Raw genomic sequence first — 22,523 nt, forward strand, 5'->3', positions numbered from 1 at the left:
ACCTTTGCTTTGATTTGCTGTAAAAAGATATATTTTCTCATTTTATATAAATTGGGGGTCCACGAACAATAAACTATTTCAAGCTAAAGTTTTGAGTTTTACTGTCCCAGCACACTCTGATCTTCATATTTTAACATCAGGGTCCTAAACCTGAAACCAGCCACAGGTTGATTGATTGAGGAGGGAGCACAGACTACAATAAAAATAATGAGCTTCTGAAAGTGTTAAACCAATGTGTGATGTGGTTTTGATATTTATTAAGACTGCACCCTGAGCCAGAGCACTCGTTTTGTGTTACAACACAAACTGTGTGAAAATGAAGCCAAATATACAAATACAGTTAACTTTTGTGGTCAGAAAAACGCTGCCGTTTTCTCTCATACTTCTCAAAACTCGTGTGTCTCAGATATATGTTGGTTAACTGTTCACTTTTTAATTCTATAAGGCAAACGTACAGAGTGCACACTTTCTAATAGGTCAATAACGGAAATGCATAAAAAGGCAAAAATGTTAGCTTGTGAGAGATTAATTAATAATATACTGACAACTTTTCACTTGCATATGCACCCACAGACACTATGTAATTACCTCTTAAAAGCTCCTGAGAGGCAGAGAGAGAGAGAGAGAGAGAGAGAGAGAGAGAGAGAGAGAGAGAGAGAGAGAGAGAGAGAGAGAGAGAGAGAGAGAGAGAGAGAGAGAGAGAGAGAGAGGAATGATAAAGGAGGGGGGCAGCGAGAAGACAGATGCTTGCATAAGCTTCCTTACATAAGATCTGGCTAATAATGCTACTGTTCAGCTACCAGATAAAAAAGTTATACAGAATGTATGCCAAGATACAAGGACACGGGCACACAAACCCTCTAATTTCAGAACTCCCTTTCACAGAACTTGAAAATCACCACACATTTTCTTATTCAGCTGCACTTCTTTCTATCACACATATATGCTTTTAAAAAGGTCCCTCGCTGATATAATGCATTCCCTCGCCTTTTACCTTAGCCTACACCTGATTCTAACCTTAATGCTCAAACAGATATTTAAAAGCAGGAGGACGACACAGAATTTCATTAGTTTCCCAAAATGTTCTCACTCTCAAGGTCTAAACTCAAAACGGTTCACATAAACATAGAGGTACACACACACAGGCCTCGTACCCCAGGTTTATACCAGGGCCGCTGCAGGAGCTCAAGGCAGATTTAAATGAGGGAAGAGACAAACACACACCGAGATAGAGAGAAATAGATTAACGCGAACTACATCAAACTTTCTTATAACGTCTTATTTGGCGCAGTAGGGTAATCGAGTGTTGGATCTCCTCAAAGCTGAGCATGGGATTCAGGCTTTTTTAAAAACATGCTCTAAATAAACGATAAAACAAAAGCTGAACGGTTATCAGATTAGACTGTGAATTCAAGAAGATTTACCGCAGCTGTTGTGTTTTAGAAAGTCCCTTGTACCTCACCTTCACATCAAAGGGCTCAAGTCTGGAATAATGTGCTTGAGAGAATACGCAAAGGGAAAAATGCTTGCATCTAAAAAGAAAAAAAAAACCTATAACATTAACACTAAGTGGTAGTTTTAGCAGTGGTGGAGAACAGCATGGGAAGAAGTGATCAACAGGTATCAGTGATTACTGTATTTCCCATTCTTTTACAACCACTAGCAAAGTCAACAGCCTGTACTGACCAACAAAGCACTGCCCCCATCAGCAGACTGTGCACATCCTGTTTCCCAAATGCAGGTCATTTGCAAGAATAATCAAACCATCAAATGCTTCAATATATGGCTCAGAAAAAGGATATTGTATAACACCTTCCTTTTATATTAGGCTGGCTTACAGACTTACATGATCTGCATGACATTCCCTCGCTTGTGTAACCGAATTACACAATAGTGAAGTCTGGTGGTGGTAGTGATGGTGGTGGTGGGGAGGGAGGGGGTAACCAATCAAGTGAAGCCCCTTTTATTGAAAGCAAACGTAACACATATGCATGCAAGCACACACACACACACACACACACACACACACACACACAGGGAAGTACACAATGCATTTGCAAAATACTAAATCCTCTCTTTATCCAATGTGTTACAGCAGCTAGTCTTTATTATCTTATGCAAAAGCTTAAAACTTACAGAAATCGGGGAGAATTTAAAAAAGCTTTCTGACTAACTTTAAAATTATGGTCATTTGGGGGTCTGACTTCTGACTGGACATCTAAGCAGATAGACATCAAACATGATAAAACGATTAATTAATAATTTAAGCTAAGTTTTATTATATATTTCATGAGTTTAATTAATTAAAATTCCCAAAATGTCCTAATATACCATTGAAATCATGGCAGAAGGCCAGTGCTCAAACTGCTTTGTGAATGTGAAGCAGATGTCATCAAAGTTTGATCTGCTGGTTGTATTGTGCAGATCTCTTTGTGTGACAGAAGGTCACTGCTAATTTCCCTAAATTACCCTAAATAAAAAAAGACGTCTGATTTGGGTTATGAGAAACGTAAGGGGAAAACATTAGATTAGTACACTTCGACTTAATGTGAACACAGCATAGGTTTGGCCAAAGACCGAAAACAAACACCTGACAAACATATTTCTCTACCATCTGAGACCATTCAATAAAACTCTAAACCAATCTCTAAATAAAAGTCTTAACCCTCAAAGAAGTTTTTGAACCTGTTATGACCAGCAAAACGTCCTTCGGTGGTTTGCTCACAGATCACAGACCAATATTAAACAGCATCAACTCACTTCAGAAGATATTTTTAAATAAATAAATCCAGGAGTCAGTCCTGCCTGGGTGTCAAACTGTTGTCTCCCTCCTCTTTCTTCTAAATCATTTAAATCATTAAATGTGTTCATCGTGTTCCCTCAAATAAGTACTAGCACCCAAGTAAAACTAATAATTTTCAAGTTAAGTAAATTATGTCAAAATATTTGAATAACATTAAAATGCCTTCAGGACCTGCTCTGTGATCATTTCTATACTTCAATCGGAGTTTAGAATTAGTTGCCATTATTTTTCTCCACAGAATTATCAAAAAATGGATTGAATTATGTGTAAAGTAACAATACTAAGCAAAAATAAAAAGAATCTATTGTTGTAAGCCAAAGCATTTGTTTAGACCTAATCTGATACTGAAGTGGATCTGACATGGGCAAGTTCTGCACGTTGATAATGTCTCACAAATGTCTTATCCACCACAAACAATACAATGTCTAAAATATATTTTAGAAACTATCAAATAAATGAAAAACATCATACAGTCATCAAACAGACTAAGGATTAGTGCCTCCAAATGTTACTAGGAATCATTTAATCCATACGGTTTAATGCATTCAGTGTTGAAATCCAGTAACTTGCTGATATGAACATTTTTTTCATTACTTTTTTAATTCAAGGCCCAGAGAAACATACACACTCCCTCCGCTCAGAGAGATCTAGCACAAAAGATCTGACAAATCCAAACAAGCCTGCGCTCATCAATAAAAACCCTGACTCCAGGAGGAAAATTTATGAGCTAAGCACATTCTGAGAAAGTCCATGTTAAGTCATTAGAAGTTTATATTTTTCCCGCAGGGATGGGACCTGATGGGAGTGGAGCATGAGGGATTTTCCACAACACCAACCTTATCTTTCCAATAAAGAGAAAAACTGTGGAGAGGCCGAAAAAAAAGAAACAAAAAGCAAACATATGCTCAGCCATTTACCTTACAACAGCTAACCGCCCACCCACGGCCTTGAGGTGCAACACTCATCGGTTTGCATGTGCAGTCTTTATTGTACTTCTAAATGAACAATAGACATACTACAACAACTCACAACTATGGAATATTTGAAAACTACTTTTAAAGAACAATTTTTACCTGGAATTCACAGTTCATTGTTAATGTAGGCTTAGGATTAAACAAATAATACATAAATACAAAACTGTAGAGGCAGGCCTACCCGTGTCCGGCAGTCCAACAATTATCTACTCCAGATGTCGGGGAATGACAAAACACTGAATTCCACGTTCCCCAGTTGAGCTGATACCAAAGTAATTCCATGGAAAACAGTAAAAAACAGACACACTCAACTTTCCACCGCTCACCTTGTTGCTCTGCCCTGCCTTAGCTCCAAAACTGCCCAAACAAACATTGTTTCCTGTGAAACTGGTTAGGCAAAATTCAAAGGCAAACGCTTCAATGGCAACTATGTGATGTCATCAGTGACATCATTGGTACACTTATACGTCCATAATCTTTCAAGGCACAGTAACTATAGAAAAAACAAAAGTAGAATAAACAGAGACAATTCTGGTGTCAAAGGTCACTAGCACTTCACACACCATAGGAGAACAGCCTTTACCACTGTCTGATTCTTGGAGAAGATAGAACCAGGTCACAAGTCTATCGAGCTCTTTAGTCTTCGACTGGATACGAATGCATTCGACCTGTGTGCTCCATGTAATCTAGATAGATAGAAACTTTCTGATTGCTCAGTTTGAATTTGGAGTCCAGTACCCTTTACGTAAAGGAATTTCACCTGAGGTGAAGAGAATCACCTTAGGATCAGCTGTTTCAAGCACTTGCAGCTCTTGTTCTGGTTTCTTTGGCCATTTCTCGACGGACTGCGAGAGGAAGCCAGGTCCAAATATCCACAGTTTGGTTCACAGAATGGTGTTCATGTTCCGACCCCCTAGATGCCCAGTCGGCACGATTAAACTGAGAATTTACCTAGTGCCACTATGAGACTGTTGAGGTCTGCTGAATCGCTGACACCCTATTAGCTACAAATGTGCGAAACCTTGAGGTCTCATTGCTAATAAATTTTGGCACTGCTGTACAATCAGTCCAATATATGGAGTCCTCCAGGTAGCTGCAACTGCTTTCTTAGAATTCTGTCCACACGTACTGCCAACGTTGCTGTTGTCCATGTCCTTTAATGGAAGATTAATACGGTTATTTCCGTTTACCATTCTAGTAGATTGTGACACTCCGTATCCATAAACACACAAGCTGCCTTAGACATCTCCTCCTCAGGAAAGTCATATTTGAACTGCCGACTCCACAGGTCCTCCAGCTTGGCTACAGATACAGTATATAAGATTTGACATAACCTGTGCTACTCCATTTTTGGTTCTGTTGAAATCTCATTTCATTTGTCCATTGACTGTCCATCCCTGCATAGTTCTCACTGCATAAGGCCCGTTGTTGATGCTATGGATGACCTCCTCTGGTTCCATTGCCTCAGAAACATTAGTTCCTATTAACTTTACCATTTCTGCCCTCATGAGAGATATTTGCACCCCTTAAAAATGCGGCCACTTGTCTACATCTTCTTGTATTGGAATGTTGTCTTTGCTCATTCGAATACTTTTCTTTCCCCACAGTTGCAAGAAGAAAGTTAACCTTTTCCCCCATGTTGATTAAGCAAACCGAGAAGTTCAAATGCGCAAAATGTGGCTGATCTGCCAGGATTCAAGAATGCATATGAAGTAATTACTTAGTTGCCTTTTCTCGGAGAGAATGCCCTCAGCGTTCCCAGGCCCAGTATCCAAATGCTGATAAGGTCTGGCGTTCGCAAATTCGCTGATCAGTGCCTTTTCATCATCATCCACTGAATGCCTTTATTTAATAGTTGTGTTTTCCTTGATTTTTACGTGCAGCAAAGTGTGTCCTTGAGCAAACCTGACCGTTTACTTTCTCCTGACATGCCCGGGTTTCAGACAACTGAAGCATATGCCTTACTTGCATTGCAGTGGTGATGAAGTTGTTTTTACTACCACCTGCTCTCCCTGGCTTGATACTTGACAGAGACTTTGTGTTCTTTGGGTTTGTCCCTCATGTCCCCAAACACAGGGTGCAGTGCGACTTCGCTTGTTTGTTTACAAACCTTAATAGGTCTTTAAATGTAACCTTGAACTCCTTTTTCTCAGGATTGTCAGAATCCATATTCCTCCACTTCTTTATCAACATGTATGGCAGCTTAGAAACAATGGCCTGCATGTTGGCTGCACCATCAAGCTCTTCCATATATTCCAAATCTGTCACAGCATTTCCACAACTGGCCAGGAAAAGAGCAAATGAGTTGAGCGCTTCACTATCATGCGCTTTAACTGTTTGGCAACTTAAAGCCTTGTGTAGGTTACAGTGATCTTATATTCATTTCCAAAATAATCCTTTAAAAAAGTCTCTTTGTCTTTTTGTGTCCTTGGTCCGGTTCCATGTAAAAACAACTTTGCACTCTCTTGCTAGGTTGCCCTCTTGTATACCGCTCTAAAAAAAAAAAATAAAAAAAATAGAGCCGATCACTGTCGTTCTCGCTTTTACTCTCTCTTTCACTGTCCACCCAAATCTTTTGTTTCAATGAGTTTAGGCAGATTATCCATTCAAAAGACATATCTGGACTATGGACTGTACACGCACCACCTCCTTGGTCAGGTCACCATTAAAAACGGAGATTATATCTACTGTGGTTTACATGGTTAAATACAAATAAATCTAAATGCATCTAACATTAAAAATTTCTATTTCAACCGACCTCATGGTGGTTATTGTTGGATGGGATAACACAGCTAATATGTCGTTGTGTTTTTGTTTTAGGCCTCTCTGGCTCTCTATCCCATCAAAGCTAACTGCTAAGAAGATTTTTTTCGATAAAGCTTATAGTCAGAGGTAGCTCAGGTAAAAATAATACACAGAACCTCAAAGCAGAAGTGTGTTCCACGGAATCAGAGTTACCTATTTATTAGCCCAAATAAACCTAATGAAGTTCATTTCACTGTCTGGTTTTGTGTCACACAGAAGCTGATTTCACACTAGATTTTTGAGCCTTTAATTGGTGGCGTATTGATCAGCCTTTTGAAATTTGTTTCTAGTTTTCTACTCACTCATGTAGATTTGTAAATGATTCAACTTCAGAGCAATTCACTGTAATGCGAGTAACCAAAACTGAGAACTGAGTCCTGTGACCTTTCAGTTGTGAGACTGTTCCTCTGACAATTAAACTAACCTTCTTCTCTGCTTGTTAGAGTGGAACAAACAAAAGACAGATCTATGCTTCCAATATCAAATGACATGTAAGTTACAGCAGGTTGCACCTATTTTCTTATCTTTAGTGGTTTCACGACTATGTAAAGAGTAAGATATAGGGATTTCATTTTTCTGCACATTTCTGACCACAGCAACTTCACCTTCCGCTTCCTGTTACAGATAAACGACAAGTTTTACTGTGAACTGTATACTAATGAAGTAAGTCAGGCAAACAGTCGTCCGTGTGTTCATTTTAAGATGTTCAAAGATTAGCTAAAACATGAGAAACAACAGGGGTGTGGGTCTAAGTCGCCCCATGTCTCCTTCCTCCTTCTCTTTCTGCTTGGAAGGGGTAAAACTCTCTGACCATGAGCACAGAAGGTAAGGGTGTAATCTCTACCTTAATATAAATTCCCTGCTGTAATGTTTCAGTTGTCTCTGAAAATCAACAGTGGGGGTCTGTCCAAATGCTGTGCCGAGCATCCATTAGTCAGCCTCTCGCCGTTTCACAGGCAGTGCAGGTCAAAGACACACCGCTGCCTCCATCAGAGGCACTGACTTCATTTGGGTCCTCATCTAACCCTAACCCTACCTTTAGAAAAGAGTTCTCTTCTTTCCTTACTGTCTAAATTAAGACTCCATTTGTAGCAAAAATACTAATCCTCTACTCAGTGTTTAAAACATTCTTCTGTTTTCTCTTTGGTGAGAGCCTACATTTTGTGCTCACTTATGCTAATTTGTCTTTCCACATACTATACAGTAAACTGTGTCGAGTTTTAATCCCAGTCCCATAACTCATATTATATAACCTCTGGAGTCCTGTACCTATAAGTTGCTAGATGAAATTCTGCACTTTCAAAACTAACTAAAAAAGTGGTTAAACCCTAAATCTTGTAAAAAAACCTTTCATGAACACACACTGTGTAGGATTTTGATGGCACCTTATTTTACATTTGTATTTTACAAATTCACACCAGGACTCTCTTGCAAACCTAATCAATCACCAAAAAGTCCTGGAATTCATGAATCCTGAATCAGAAAAAAGATTTTCCCACCCACACAAAAATTTATTAATGCATCTGAGATACAAATTTATAAATGAAATACACTATTTGTTCTCATTTTAATGGTTATTTTACACTAATTATAATCATCATATATTATTTTACAAACGTAAATTGAATGTCATAGCCATAGCTATTTAGAAGTTAAAAAGCCTACTTCAGGTGTTTGTTACTAATTGATTATTTATGACCTTAATGCACAGCTATTAATATTGTCTCCAGCTTCCATTTAAACTAAACAAGAAACAAAAAACAAAAAAACAAAAAAACTGATTTAGGTACAGTTCACAGTGTGTGAACTAAACATTGTCCTAATTTGTGGACAGAATAAAGCTTGAAACCGGATCTTGTGCACAAATGCCATTAATGTGCATAAATGTCAAGTGGTCCTGCAGTAGCCCCCTCCTCCCCCTCGCTGTCTGTGCACTGCGTTCCTGTGCTGAGCTGCCCGCTGAGCTCATTAGCAGGAACAGACTGAAGCGATGAAGGGATGAAAAGCAGAGTGCCACAGAAACACCCTGAGATGATAGTCTCAAAATTAGCCGATATCTGGGGCATAAACCCGACTAAAATCAAATGAACCGGTGTTTGTAGGGTCTTATTAAAGACAATTCACTTTGACATTATTCGGACAACGTAGACAAATTCATAAAGCACAGAATATCCAATGAGAGATAATTTTACTCACACACACACACTTTAAGACCGGCACATCTCCACCACAACAGGGTCAAAATTTAAAAATAAATCTAAAAAATATGCCAGTTAGTGCAGATTTCAGATTTTTAAAGACACAGTGACCTTCACTAAAGAATACACACGCACACACAACCAAGCACATACAAACCTTTTATACTGACAAGAGAAAACACATTTGTTCCTTTGCACAAAATATTTCCCCCTCTGTTAGAGTACGACTGAAACAATGAACAAATGTTTGTAAAAAAAGACAGACAAGAAAGGAGGTTTTATCAGCTCAGATTGCATCTGGCTCAAGTACTTTGCTGAATACTTGATCCGAGAGCAGTGTCTGAATCAACACTGACAGCAGAAGCAGACAGAAAAAGCCCAAGAATCAGGCTATTAGAGTATCATCTTTCTGCCACAGGTTTTTCAGCTTGATACAGAGTGTGACATGGAACTAAACTGTCTGTTATGAGTTAAAAAGCTCCCCCCAAAAAAGATATGACTGCACCAGTGAACATTACAAATCAAAGCAATTTGTTCATTTTGTTATTCCTAATGCATTGACATAAATAGCTGGTCAAAGACGGCAGATAACGTGTTTTTTTTTGCAGCTGGAGACTGGAATTGTTTCTAAATCTTTCACAAAAAATAAAATAAAAATCAGTCAGCACAAGCTTGCCCTTTTATACGAGTACTCAACACTCATGCAGACAGAAATCCATAGTGCAAAACGCAGCACACACAGTAAGTACAGCTGACCAGAATGCACTGCAGCTAGGAGGCACACTGGGTATTGATTAAAGGGCAGGACTCTTGCTTCTTGTCTTTTCTCAGCTGGAATATGTTGCTTACCGGCTCTTTACCGCTTTGTATCTGTGGAGCTGCATGCCGGCGATGCCAGCTTGTGGCGGTTTAACTTCATATCGCCAAAAGAAAATCTAATTAAATATATACAGGTGCACAATATACTTTAGTTTGGTTGGTCAATTAAACATCTTTCCAGTTTTCAACTTTCTTTGTTAACCAAAAATAAGAACTGCATAGCAGGTAATCAAACTACATACCACAGTGTTTTCACATCTGCTATTTCAAAACGGTTTTTAAAGGGGACCTGTGTTGAGTTTAAACATCAAAGTCAGACAGCAGGCGTTGGGGAGTTCTACTGCATTTGGGGGGAATATTTTATAAAGCCATTTATTGCTGCAGAAAGAGCTGCGTAAATTTGATAAATCCTGATTCCCAACTTGTCTCATAGCTGAGATGGATTGTGGGTAATGCAGGTCAGAGGTTTTGAATGAATCATCAATTGAATTACAACTACATTTCTTATTCGTTCACACTAGTCTTACGTTTAAAAAAAATGTTTAAAAGTGTTGATTTACACATTGCTTTCTCTAAACCTGAGCTCATGTCTCATGATTGACTCTTGTCTATAGGTGCAACAAGAACAACGGCACGGGACATATGAAATACTCAATATTAAGTTACTGGAGTTACTTACAACCTGCTACTGCCTCAAATCATTGGGATTATGGCTCTATCGCAGATCACAGTGGCTGAAGGAAACGGTTTCAGCACTGAGGAGCTACAGTTCAGAGGAGATGTGGCATTACATTAAGATAGTGTCTTCATGTCCATTTGTCCCACTTTCACATTACTGTTTAGTTTTTGTTATTGATTAAAATGTATAACATGATTTTTGTTTTTAAAGGATACTTTGTATTCAGTCTCATCTTCCTTGTGAAAAGTTCTGAACTGAGGTCTTTTAAAAGACACAATTGCAAAACTGACGTCTTCATTTTCAGCCGGCTGCCTCAGAGGTTTAACCTGAGCTGAGAGACACCTCAGGCTCAGGATCTACTCTTTAACCTCTGAACTCCTCCACTGAAACCTTAAAACTTCCTCCCACTCCGTCTCCTGCATGAGGAGTTCAGGAAATTATTTTGGCAACTCTAAACAACTTCAAGGATTCAGCTCCACACTGCACATAACTGATTTATGAACTTATGTGAATGCAAAGGACCAAACTTGACATTTAGCCTCAATTTACATAAACCACCTTCTTTTTTGTTTCCCCTCGTAGCCAAACTGGCTATTAGGAAACACTGCTACTAATTAGTGGCTCGTTCTTTTCAACCAGACCATCTGAGCCCCCACACGTGTCAACTCCGGTGCGTCCAGCTGGTTTCCTCCGCGGTCACGACTCGGTCCGTGGACTTGTTAGGAGAAAAATCAACAAAGAAAGCAACGTATCTGCTTGTTTCATAACACGGAAGGAGGCTGCAGCGGCAATGCAGGCAGCAGGAAGCGGAGCCGCACAAGTGCAGCATGCTCCTCTATTGTCTGGAGTCTAATTGACGCACCGAGAGATGCAAACCCGCTTTTGGCGAACGGGAAACACAAGCTAGCGGACACAAAGCCCGGCACGCAGCCCACATCTCACCTTCCGTCCCGGTTTCTGCGGCCGGTCCCCTCCACGGAGAAAGCTTCCTGCCTCTTTCTGAAGTGGGGAGAAGACGCGGGTCAAGCTCGGACGCTCTCACTCATTCATCAGTTTCTTGCTAACAGAGGAGCCTCGGTCCTGTTGGTCCCTGCGTGCGCTCTGCACAGAAAAGCCATTACGAAAGTTCCGGAAGTGCTCAAGCGTCCGAACTGTTGTGTTGTTACCAGCGGCACAAAGGCTGCACGACACAAAGTTCTCATATTTATTTATTACACAACGACCTGCACGTTTCTGTATCATTACTGTAACAATATCATCCTTTTTTTATTAATTTATTATTGCTTAATGAGAAACTGTGATAGATCTGTATGTAGTATTTGTTTTATGTTGTGTGAAACTTTGTGTTTGATTTTTAATCTCCCTGAGGTTTTCATGGTATAAAAAATGTTAAAATTATCATCATTGTTATTATTATTATAAGTAGTAGTAGTAGTAGTAAACATTTTCTCATGTACTAATACTCGTTAAATACTCGAGTATTTCCATATATGGGGCTCCACAACAAGTCATTGGAAAACAGTATACTATTGTTTTTTGCATCAGTAAAGTGTGGGAAGTTGTACTTCTATTTTTATTGGAGTACTTTTTTTGGCCAGCACTTCTACTTCCTACATGACTATTGACTTTGTGTTAGTGTTAATCCAGGTCTTCAAATCCTTCAAATCTTCAAATGTTTGTAGGGTGTCTGAATGGTCCTGCACAGCCACACGGGTAGGTTTAGGTACTGTGACTAGGCTCAAATTAGGAATAAATGTAAGACAGATGTCAGTCAAGGACAAACTGTACAGGGCCACACAATCCAGACAAAACATCTGATTAGACCTGTTTGTATTTTTGCTCAAGTGTTATTATTCAGAAAACTTCTTGGAATGGAGCACTGAGATAATCTGTGCCTTACACAGCTGATTAGCCTTTCTGCTTCCACTCTGTACTGTACGCCGTCTGAATGTTTGAAGACTGGGCTTGATTAACGTCTCAGTTTCACACAACCTGTCAGGTGCTCTACAACTTTCACTGATCACTTTATCAGGTGCTTTGTGATGCTGATGCAGAGATTTCAATCAGAGGGAAAATATAAGGAGGTGAAGGGGTCAAGTCAGGAGCAAAGCCAGCAACCTACTGTAACAAAGATAATATACATAAGGCAGCATGGTTTAATAATGCAGTGGAATATCATGATTTACTCTGTAAAATATGTTCACTAAACCTATACTTGGGGATTTAGGAGCAACAGATCCCATTTGCATTAGGGAGCTATTTAAAGAAATGTCTGGAAAATAAAATGTGGGAGTAAGTTGGGAGTAAGTTGACATCCAGGCTTTGCTTTGAGCATAAAATCCTATAAAAACTATTTGGCCTCAGGCAAATGCAAACACTTAAACACTTCTGCCAAAATTATGCTGTACACACCAGCGATTGTTTGATCACTGTTCACATCATCACAGCAGTAAACAGTGCAATAAACTGACTATAATGCAAACTGAGCAGTGTCGTCAATCTGTGTTTCTGCTCTAATATAATGTATATTAAATGATTTAACGATTTCTCATTTTGGTGTTCTCCTAACATGAACCGAGCTAAGACTGTGTTATGAAATGGATCAGGATTTGTGTCTTTCTTTCATTCCTGTAATGCCCTCTATTGGACAGTGTTGCACAGTGCTTTGCATAACACTGGATTACGCAATGGTAGCAGTGGGCTGAGACTGATGGGAGGGACATCAGATTGCACTACAAATTGATTATTTGAAAACTCACACCATACAAAGTACGTCATATTTAATATTTGGTATTTAACTGCTAACACTAGTCAGACATTGCATGGAAGGACAAGAGATTCCGTTCTGTGCAACTGAGGTGAAACCTGAGTTATTATTTTTCAGGGTCACTTTACAAACTAGGAAGCAAGTGAGGCAGGTTCGTGTTGGCAGCACTTCTTCCCGATGCATTGATCTCCCTAACTCTGAAAGGCCGAGCATTGTTATCACTTCACTCCACTGCTGTGGAATGTCCACAAGTGATGCAAAGCAAAAAAGATTTTGGTGTCCTCATTTATTCATGGCTTTCTCCTTCATTGTATGTCACCCTTCTCCTCCATCAGGCCATTTCCTCAGTGTGTGTTTCTTCAGTCTGTTCTTAAATCATTTCTCTTTTGCTTTTCTTTCCTTCTCTCCAGTTTCTCTTCTCTGCCTCTCTGAGCACCTCCCTGTGTGAAAGCTTCTTTACCTCCTTCTATTCCAAAGCCTTTCCATCATTCTCCTCCCTCATTCTAATAGCTGATGTCCTCTGTTTCTCTGAGACCAGATTTTTCTGTCAATGCAGCAGATAGAAAATAAAAAGCAGGAAATGGAAAACATGTCAGGCTAGATGTGTGTGTGTGTGTGTGTGTGTGACTGATATTAGATATCTTTGGAGCGACAGGAGAGATAAATGCCAATGGCTGCTCAGGAAATTAGAACAAGCTCTGAAGCTTAGCCCTCTTTTCTCTTTCTTTACCTCATCCCAAACTCGTTTTTGGAACTTCCTGTCTCAAGTCACTTTCAGAAGATCTTTCCTTACATACTCAGCTTTGATGATTAAATTCAGCTACACATGCACACCTTTCATGGCTAGCACACAGGCAGAAAGACACGCAAACCAAGCAAACAAGCAGCACCACAAGGCAGCAGTAATTTAATTTCAGCCAAGATACATTTACTTCTACAAAAATCAATGATGTACAGCTTTGTATATTTTAGACTAATGGGAATGTATGAATAACTTCATGACAAATTACATTTGAAATTCAAGGGCATTCATCAGCACAAATTGCCCACATTCATATTGTTTACAGAGATCAATTTATACAGCTTTAATTCATTTAATAAATAAATATATTTTTGTGCAATTTGGTGTAACACATTATTTGGATTTAACTAATCAGTTAATCAATTTAGTGACTGGCTCATCAACTGTAAATGCAGACAGCCCCAAACTGACTGTTTTCTGTTAAAACAAAGAGAATGAAAGAAACTGTGTGAGGCGGACTATAAAATCATGTTAAAAACAGCGGCAACACAGAAACAAGTAATCCATTTCCTCCTCTTGGCCTTGAAAGACCCAGAGACAAAAAGAGACAATGCACAGACAAAGTTTGACACTGTGTTGGCCTGATGTGGACACTAGATGGAGCAACTCACTAAGAGTTTAGAGCAGCTGGTTCATGCTAAAGATGGTAATGCACAGGGAATTTTATTATTACGAATGATTTTATTGTTAGGAATGTATTATTAGAAAGTACAATCCTGTTTGTTAAAAACAGAGAACAAGCATGTAAAGGTTTACTTAATTCTGCAGACCCTTACTTTAACCATGTAAATAACCAGCAACACATTGTGCAGTGACATTAGAACAAAACAGATTTTTCCGAGAGTGCTAATTTGACAGCTGCACTAGCTTGAAGATGTTTTTCTAAACTACTAAAATGAATCCCCGTGAGTAAATTGTTTTTAGACAGCTGCACAGAGATGATGGTGCTACAGCAGGAGTTTCAGTTGAAACTGAAATGTAGAAAGTGGCATTAAAAGTTTTTTTTAAAAGTAATACGAAGTACATATTTTGTAAAATACTTGCTGTAAGTACAACCCACTGGATTTGGATAGTGTAGATTGATGGCCTACTGTATATTTAATTCCCTTATCAGTAAATTCACACATTATGCCTCTTCACACTTACACTGCTTATTGCTTAAACATTAACCATGTAACCAGCTTTAGACTTTAACAAGATTTTCAAGTGAACAGAAGACGTTTTTAATGTGGACACTGTGAATCAGGTAAAACAGGTGTAACATTAACTCTGGTTGCCTTCAGGTTTTCAGATATATTAACATCAATAGATTTATTTTTGCTTTTCCTACTTTAATAAGCTGCTGTAAGAAAAGTTGAACTCCACTTTGAACTCCACTTGAATCGTGCGTGCACTATCTCACCATCAGTTTAATCAGTTGTTTCCACGTCTGCGCTTGCTCTTCTTTTCTTCCTGTCTGTGTGTGTCTGTGTGTGCAGTGCAGTGGGGAGAAAAATCACGTGTCAGCTCGGCTGCTCACTTATCAGCTCTGCCATATGCTGTTTTATGTATAAACAGAGTCTTGTTGAGAGGCCTTATGTTGAATCTCATTTAAAACAAAACAACCAACAGATAAAACTGCAGTGAATCATTTCTCTTCCTAAGAAAACTTACACTTCTGCCTTATGTTCAGCACAATACAATGACAAATTCATACATAATTTGTACATAAATTTTTTTTTTAGTATTTTCAGCATCTTTAAAGCATTATATTTTCATGTACTGTGAGCCTGAGCTACAGCATGTCCACAGTGAGCAGCACGGTGAATGATGCTGGTCTGGTGTACAGTGAGGTTATTGTAACTTTTCTCCGATCTTTTGATCAATTTGGGCAGATTTGGGCTCTTCATTATGGTTCTGTCCTTTTAGCATCATGTGTTTGTTCTTTGGAGGGTTTCATTATTTCATCTTTGTCTAATTGCGAAACATCACTCTGTGTCTCTCATTCAAGGATTTGTTATTAACGTGAAGCAGCTTCGCAGACTCTTATACACCACTAGAGTAGATGTAATGGGAAACACAGGTCATGCTGCACAAAGCAGTGTTTGCTTAGTCACTGCAAATGTACTACGTAATACTACATAGGACTCTGTGTCTGTCACTTGTTTTGAACTTATGGCCCTGCTAGCATAGCATTTTTCTACCTATCGGCACTCAAAGCGCTTTACACTGCTTCTTATTCACACTCACAATCACACACACACTCACCGATGGGGGAGCGGATATGCAGCTGGCCAACACTCACCGGGACTAAGTTGGGGTTCAGTGTCTTGCTCAAGGACACTTTGACATGTGACTGGAGGAGGTGGGGATCGAACCAACAACTGTGAGATTGTTGGACAACCACTCCACCTTTCCTGCACCACAGTCGCCCGGCTTCTTATGGCTACAAGAACTTAATGAAACAATAACAGTGGCACAAATTTTAATTAGTAGGTATCAGCTTTCCCCATTATTTTATCTCACCCTGAAAGGAAACGTCTGCCTGCCAACATTAGAATGGAACCTTTTCCCAATAGAGTTGTGCAGTCCATCGCTGTGTTTTGGTAAAATTCCCATTTCTGTTTTATTTTTTATTTTTATTGATTTATTTGGTGGGGGGTAGCACTGACATCACCACAGATTTCGCTCATTTTGCTCTGGTGCAGGATACAGTGGGATGCTGCCTAAACACAGTGCTGACAAAGACGGAATCTTTCCCGGCACACACATTACATTAATTAACTCTGCGTTTAGAAGATGAAAAAAGTGGGGTGGCTCTTTTGTGAGCTACAGATACTTTCACCTTTAAGTAGCAAAAATGTTGATGTCTTTCCGTTGCACTCTCAGGCTACAAAATCTGTTGCTATCATAAAAAAAAAAAACCTCTACACAAATTGTTTGCTCCAATTTAAATACATTATTCATTTCATATTCATGTCATGCTCTATAACCTGCTAGTGTGAATTTATAATTATTATTTCAGTAAACAATTGCTCTCTGCACTTAATACAAATAAGAAAAAACATCTGGTTTTGAAAACAGTGCATGTGTTTCATCCTAATCAAACTCAATTTGGCATAAAATCTATCAGGGGAGTTTCTCCAAAGACGGGGGAAGAGAAACATTTCATTTTAAAACCCAGGATGTGTTATAGAGTTAGAGTTTCTTGACCTTTTGTTTACCTGTCCCCCTCCCTTCCTGCTCTGCTCAGCTCACCACAGATTACCTGTTGTCAACACCACCCCTCACTGCTGCATCTACTCTGCTCATGAAGCCAGCATTTATACACAGCCAGTCTCCAGCTCCTACCTCCAGCCACAAGCTTCTTCCCTGCAGAGGATGCACCTCGTGTTTCCTGACCCCTACAGTACGTGGCTACTAGACTCAGATAATGGGATGATAAATTACTTAACACCTGCCATTTATTTTGTGAAATGAGATCACTTTTAAATATACTTCAAACTTCAAACTTCAAATGTGCAAAATAAGAAAGATATATCTGATATTTAACAGCAGCTAAACACTTCTCTGATTATATGACATAATTTGGGGTGGTCACGTGACTTTTCGAGTGGTAAAGCAAGGTTTCGAAACATTTTGTCGCGATATTTGGTGTTATTTGGTATATGGTGTTAGCTACTCGGTTGTAGCTATCAGCTAGCAGACGTTTTTAGTGCCCATCTTGAAACAGGTTTTACAGTATGCCACTGGGACACGTGTGTCCTTGCTATGTTGACTCATTAGGCTTCTGAATTCAGTTGGGGTTGGAAAGTCTACTCACATCTGAGATTTGTTTGAATTTTCTAGTGCCATGTTTTAGATGAATAAAGGTTTTCATTATTTGCTCCATGGAAACATTTCCATCATCAGTGCTCGTTGCAGTGTTTTGTGTTTGTAGCACGTGTCTGTATTTGCATTTCCCATTCAAATTGAACAAATCCATAAATGAGGTAATAAATACACGTGTTTTTCTATTAAAGTCAACAACTGCCACACAAATCACATTGTTAGGCACTTGAAAATGAATCTGGCTATCGCTTTGTATAACCCTTGTTTGGAATTAAGTTTGCATTGTTTGCCAGGTTTCTAGCAGATGGAAAAAAATGAAGTAGATAACTTAATTTAACTCTCCCTTAACCATATCACGAACTTGTTTTCACACTTACCTTTTATATAAATTAGCCATTCGTGAATTGGCAGGGATTCCTTTCACTCCTTATGCTTTTGTTGCTACACAGTTTTTTGACTAAGTTAGTCACAGCATTATCACACATGCATTTATGTGTGGCAGCCCCCCCCAAACATGCTTTAAATTATGAATTGGAGTCAAAAGAGTGAAATGTTTGAGATATTTACCAAAGTTTTGCAATATCTTTTATATATTGTGTTTTTCAACGTTTTAGCCTACACTGGCAACCCTTTTCAAAGCATAGATTTCATACAATGGTGACATTTTGGAATGTGCAAATACAGTGACATTACGTTACCACCATGCCTAATGATCCCATTTTTACTCCAAAAATGCAATAAAGATTGGTTACCAGTGTAAAGATAGTTTAGATGGTAGGCACAATAAAAACAAAACACTAGACAGTGAAAGTTATAAAGTGTTTGACTTGTTTTGCAGGAAGTGGTGAAGTTAAAGGAAGGGCTGACACAGTGGTGGAAGATAAATGACCGTTTCCTCTGTTCCCACCTCTGAACTTGAGCAGTAAAAGTGCTGATCGAGATCTATAATGACTATCAACCATTCACATCTGACCAATAGTGTTTCCCTGGCCTGTTGCTCAGAGTGGAGTGGAGTGCTGGCACTTTGCACATTTTAATCTCCTTAAGTATTCAGCCCCACAGAAGCGGCAGTCTGTCAATGTGATCGATTCTGGTGTTGCAGTTTTCCTTAGCAGCCACAGCTCTCTCTGCTGGAGCAGGAGACTGTACATGGGCTCAGAAATGGAGTGTTGATTCATTAGCCACCCAATGATAGCAGATTAAAAAGAGACCACTTGGCTATTCACCATCACTGTCTGGTACTGTAGAAATGACAGATGTCGGTGGATTTAGTTCCTCCAAAAGCCACGGTGGTTTCTTTTACTGTGGTCAGCCATTACTTTCCTTTATTTAAAGCCAGTGGACCAAAATTATTTTTGCCTCTCCAGTCCGAGAGGGCACAGACCAAAAAGGTGAAAATGCACAGTACTGTCATTACTCATGCCCACCAGTGTGATAGTCTGCTTATCTACACTGTTTTTAAAATAAAAGGTCAGATCTCACAAATTACATGTGCAAGCATAATTAAGTATCTATTAATATGGTGGAGTTTTGCATTAGATGTAAAGATTGATAATTTACCAAACCACAACATGTTCTTTAAAAAATTGCAAATTAAAATTAGGATATTAGTAGTATGTGTATTATAAAGAAGTACAAAAACCTTGTTTTAAACTATTATCAGTATGTTCAAGATTGGATCACATCTGTATGTCAAAGCGACAGGTTATGTTCATTTACGAAAAATTGTAACAGCGAACGTATTTTGAAGAAAACTATTATCTATTCTATTTTATAACAAAGCATTAATTTGCACAATTAGTCAGAAAAGTAAAAAATGTGTTGGTAACTATCCAGTGTTCACAGATGTTGGCTACTTTAATACAGAAAATGAGTAACTTCATGCTGAAATGATGTGTTAATTTACAGAACCTTTAACTAATAGAAATATCTATCGGGTTCTTAAATTGTGGGTTTTTGTTGCCTAAAACTAACCACAAAAGAGTTAGTTTGAAGCTACTAAGTTAACCTTTGACTCTCTTCTTTTGACTGTTTTCTGTTTCTAAAGGACAAGAATGTTTAAGGCACTTGCCCTGATCCACAGGACTCTCTGCCTACAAGGCCAGAGACTTAAGAATGGAGATATGAAATCGGACTTCTGACTCGGAGCAAACTGCTTTTCTTTTTAAAGCACCTTTTTTTATTCATTTTGATTAGCAAAGATGTGAGAACACATGTGCTGTTTTCCCTTATCGTTTTAATGCAATGAAAATGCTGCATAGTCTCTCTGCCCCTAATTAACATGTACACAAATAATCTACACTTCCATAAGTGTTTGGTATAATCATAGGCTGTATTATCACTGGTGTTGGTAACAAAGGCCTCAGTAAATATTATATATTAACTATTGTTTTATTGCATCCCGCTGTTCTTTGTACGGGATCTTCAGTGATGTGTTTGTCAGGTTTCTCATATTAAAGTCTTTCAGCGTTTACAGGGATGTATCCTGTTACAGGCAGGTGTTTCAACACCATAACCAGTGCATCGATGTCCTTAGGTGTGTCATAGGAATGATGTATTTGTGACAGGGGAATATATTTTGGCATCCCACAATAATCAGCTTGTAGCTGACACTTTTCAGGAATCATGGAGTTGTTAGTTGGTTGAGTGGCTGGTTTGAAAGATGTTTATGACAAAGAAGTCCCTTTAAATGTCATAAATGGATTTTTGCTTTTGTATGTTTGTGTTCAACTCTGTTTATATTAGAAGGATAAAAGAAATTTGAACGATGAACAAGGTCTTGCCTGTGTTAACCCCAGTGTGACCACAATAAAACAAACTAATACCATTAACTGTGTGATGATAGAAGCTTAGAGGGGAGTTGTTCCTCTTTTGTAGCTGATGCACTACTTTCGGTTTCCTTTATGCTGAGAGAGCTGCTGCATGCAAGTTGGCTATAGCAAAGATTGTTTTGCCTCATGTTTACACAGTCTGGCCTCAGTAGGATACACTTGGCACTGGAACAGAGACTGGACCTCTTCCCACTGTGGGTGTGAGACACTGCTTAGAGGGTGTTATCTGACTTATTGTATTAAATGGATTTAATTTTTATTACTTGTTTTCCTCAAACTCCCCCTTTATCTTGAATATGTTTTGTTGCTGATAAGTATTTGCTACTGATGATGTGTATGTTCTGGTTGTTGAATAAAATGCCAAAAAACATAGTCTTTAGTGTTTGACTTTGTTCCTCAGAAGAGATGACGAAAGCTCAATTATAAAAGTAACATTGTTTATAATATTTTTAATATTTGAACAGTTACTTTCAAACTTGGTCAGTAGCCTTGGACATTATGGACTGCCTTATTATCATTTCATTAAGTGTGTTACTTATGCTTATTCCTGATTAATTTGCAATTAATCAAATTACCATCAACCATTAGGCTTACATATTTGCCCTCTGGGGCTTTGGGGTACAGGGCAGCTAAGTTGCACAAGCCATTTTCCCTTTTACAGAAAGTGAAAGGTTTAGATATGTGTTACATAAATGTTATATGGTTTAGAAAAGTGCGCCTGGACTGAGATTTACAGACTGGACGAAAGGAATCTCACTTCTTTGTAAATACAAACAAATGGTTCTGAAACTAAGTGGAGTTAGCTGAGATTCCTTTGGGATGTTACATATTGCAGAACTTTTGAGCAAAAAAAAAAAAAAAAAAAAAGAGCAATTTTCAAAATTGAGACTTCGACGTCAAAATGTTTAAGTTTAATTAAAAGGAGTGAAGGGAGCATTTCTTTCAGTGCCATTTTATTTATGAAGCCTGTATGCTTTTTACTTAAGTCATAAAATACAAAAAGCCTTTAACAGTCTGTTCAGAGTCAAGCTCCAAACAAACACTCTTTCCTGCTGTGTTTTTCATTCTTTTTATTAGCTACGAATTAATCCTGAATACTGAGCCCCAGCAGGTGTTTAAGACCATGGAGTGATTTTAGACACGTGACGCTCCAGTGCAGTCGATCCTGACGCCCCTGCGCGTTCACGCCACTCGTTATGGCCTTCTTCAACTGAGAGAGTATCCCGTTGACGCGCGCGCACCCTTCTCTTCTCATCGGCAGCATCGACAGCCAGAAAGCGCAGCCCCGAGGCTCCGTTAGAAAGCTCTGTGAATTCAATCATTTGATAACGAGAGAAGGTTTTAATGAAATACAAACGTGTTTCCTTTTTGTTTCTCATTTTGCTATTTGTGGGTAATTAATCCACACAATTGCTACACGAAGGGGTGAGAAATCACACATTGCAACGCATCAATTACTTGATGTTTTTATTTAATTATTTTTGGTTTCCTGGTTTACATGCGTTTGAGTATGTTACTGTTTTACCAGTGTTGGGCTTTATTACTGTGTTCAGTTATAATACATTTTCAAAGTAATTTCAGTGAACTATGCTCAGGAAAACAAACTAAATAACCACCTTCCTAAAAAATGTAAAAATGTTCCTTCATTTGTTTGTTTCCTTTCTCATTTGGAGTCAGAGTACCTTTACTCGCTGTATCCTAATCTTGCTGTCTCTGCAACACCCTTTTCCCCACGAGGCTCATTTAACTTTGATCTAATCTAATCAAATCTCGTTTTTTCTCGCCTCTCATGCTGTTATATTTCCCTGGCCGTGGCCGCGCGGCGCGCTCCCGCCGTCACGTCAGGAGGAACCAGCCTGCTGGTGCTGAAGCTGACGATGCTGATGATGATGGCGGTGATGGAGGAGCAACGCTGAGTTCGCTCTCCCAGTCTTCACCCTGTTTTCCAGTCATATTTGTGATTATACATACATAAAAAAACTAAGATAGCGACATAAAAGCAGCATCACCGAATTCACCCACTACCTTTCTCCAC

General features: G+C 38.8%; 1 protein-coding gene across 1 annotated transcript in view; it reads right to left on the reverse strand.

The window, feature by feature from the left end:
• LOC137138980 (helicase ARIP4-like) overlaps positions 1-11,404 on the reverse strand; it is a 59,997-nt gene extending 48,593 nt beyond the window's left edge. Inside the window, exon 1 of the mRNA XM_067525575.1 lies at positions 11,221-11,404. The gene's annotated coding sequence lies outside the window, so the exon portion shown is untranslated. The remainder of the gene's footprint in view (positions 1-11,220) is intronic.
• Positions 11,405-22,523: the final 11,119 nt, after the last annotated feature.

This window comes from Channa argus, chromosome 13 (genome assembly GCF_033026475.1).
Source record: "Channa argus isolate prfri chromosome 13, Channa argus male v1.0, whole genome shotgun sequence".
NCBI lineage: Eukaryota > Metazoa > Chordata > Actinopteri > Anabantiformes > Channidae > Channa > Channa argus.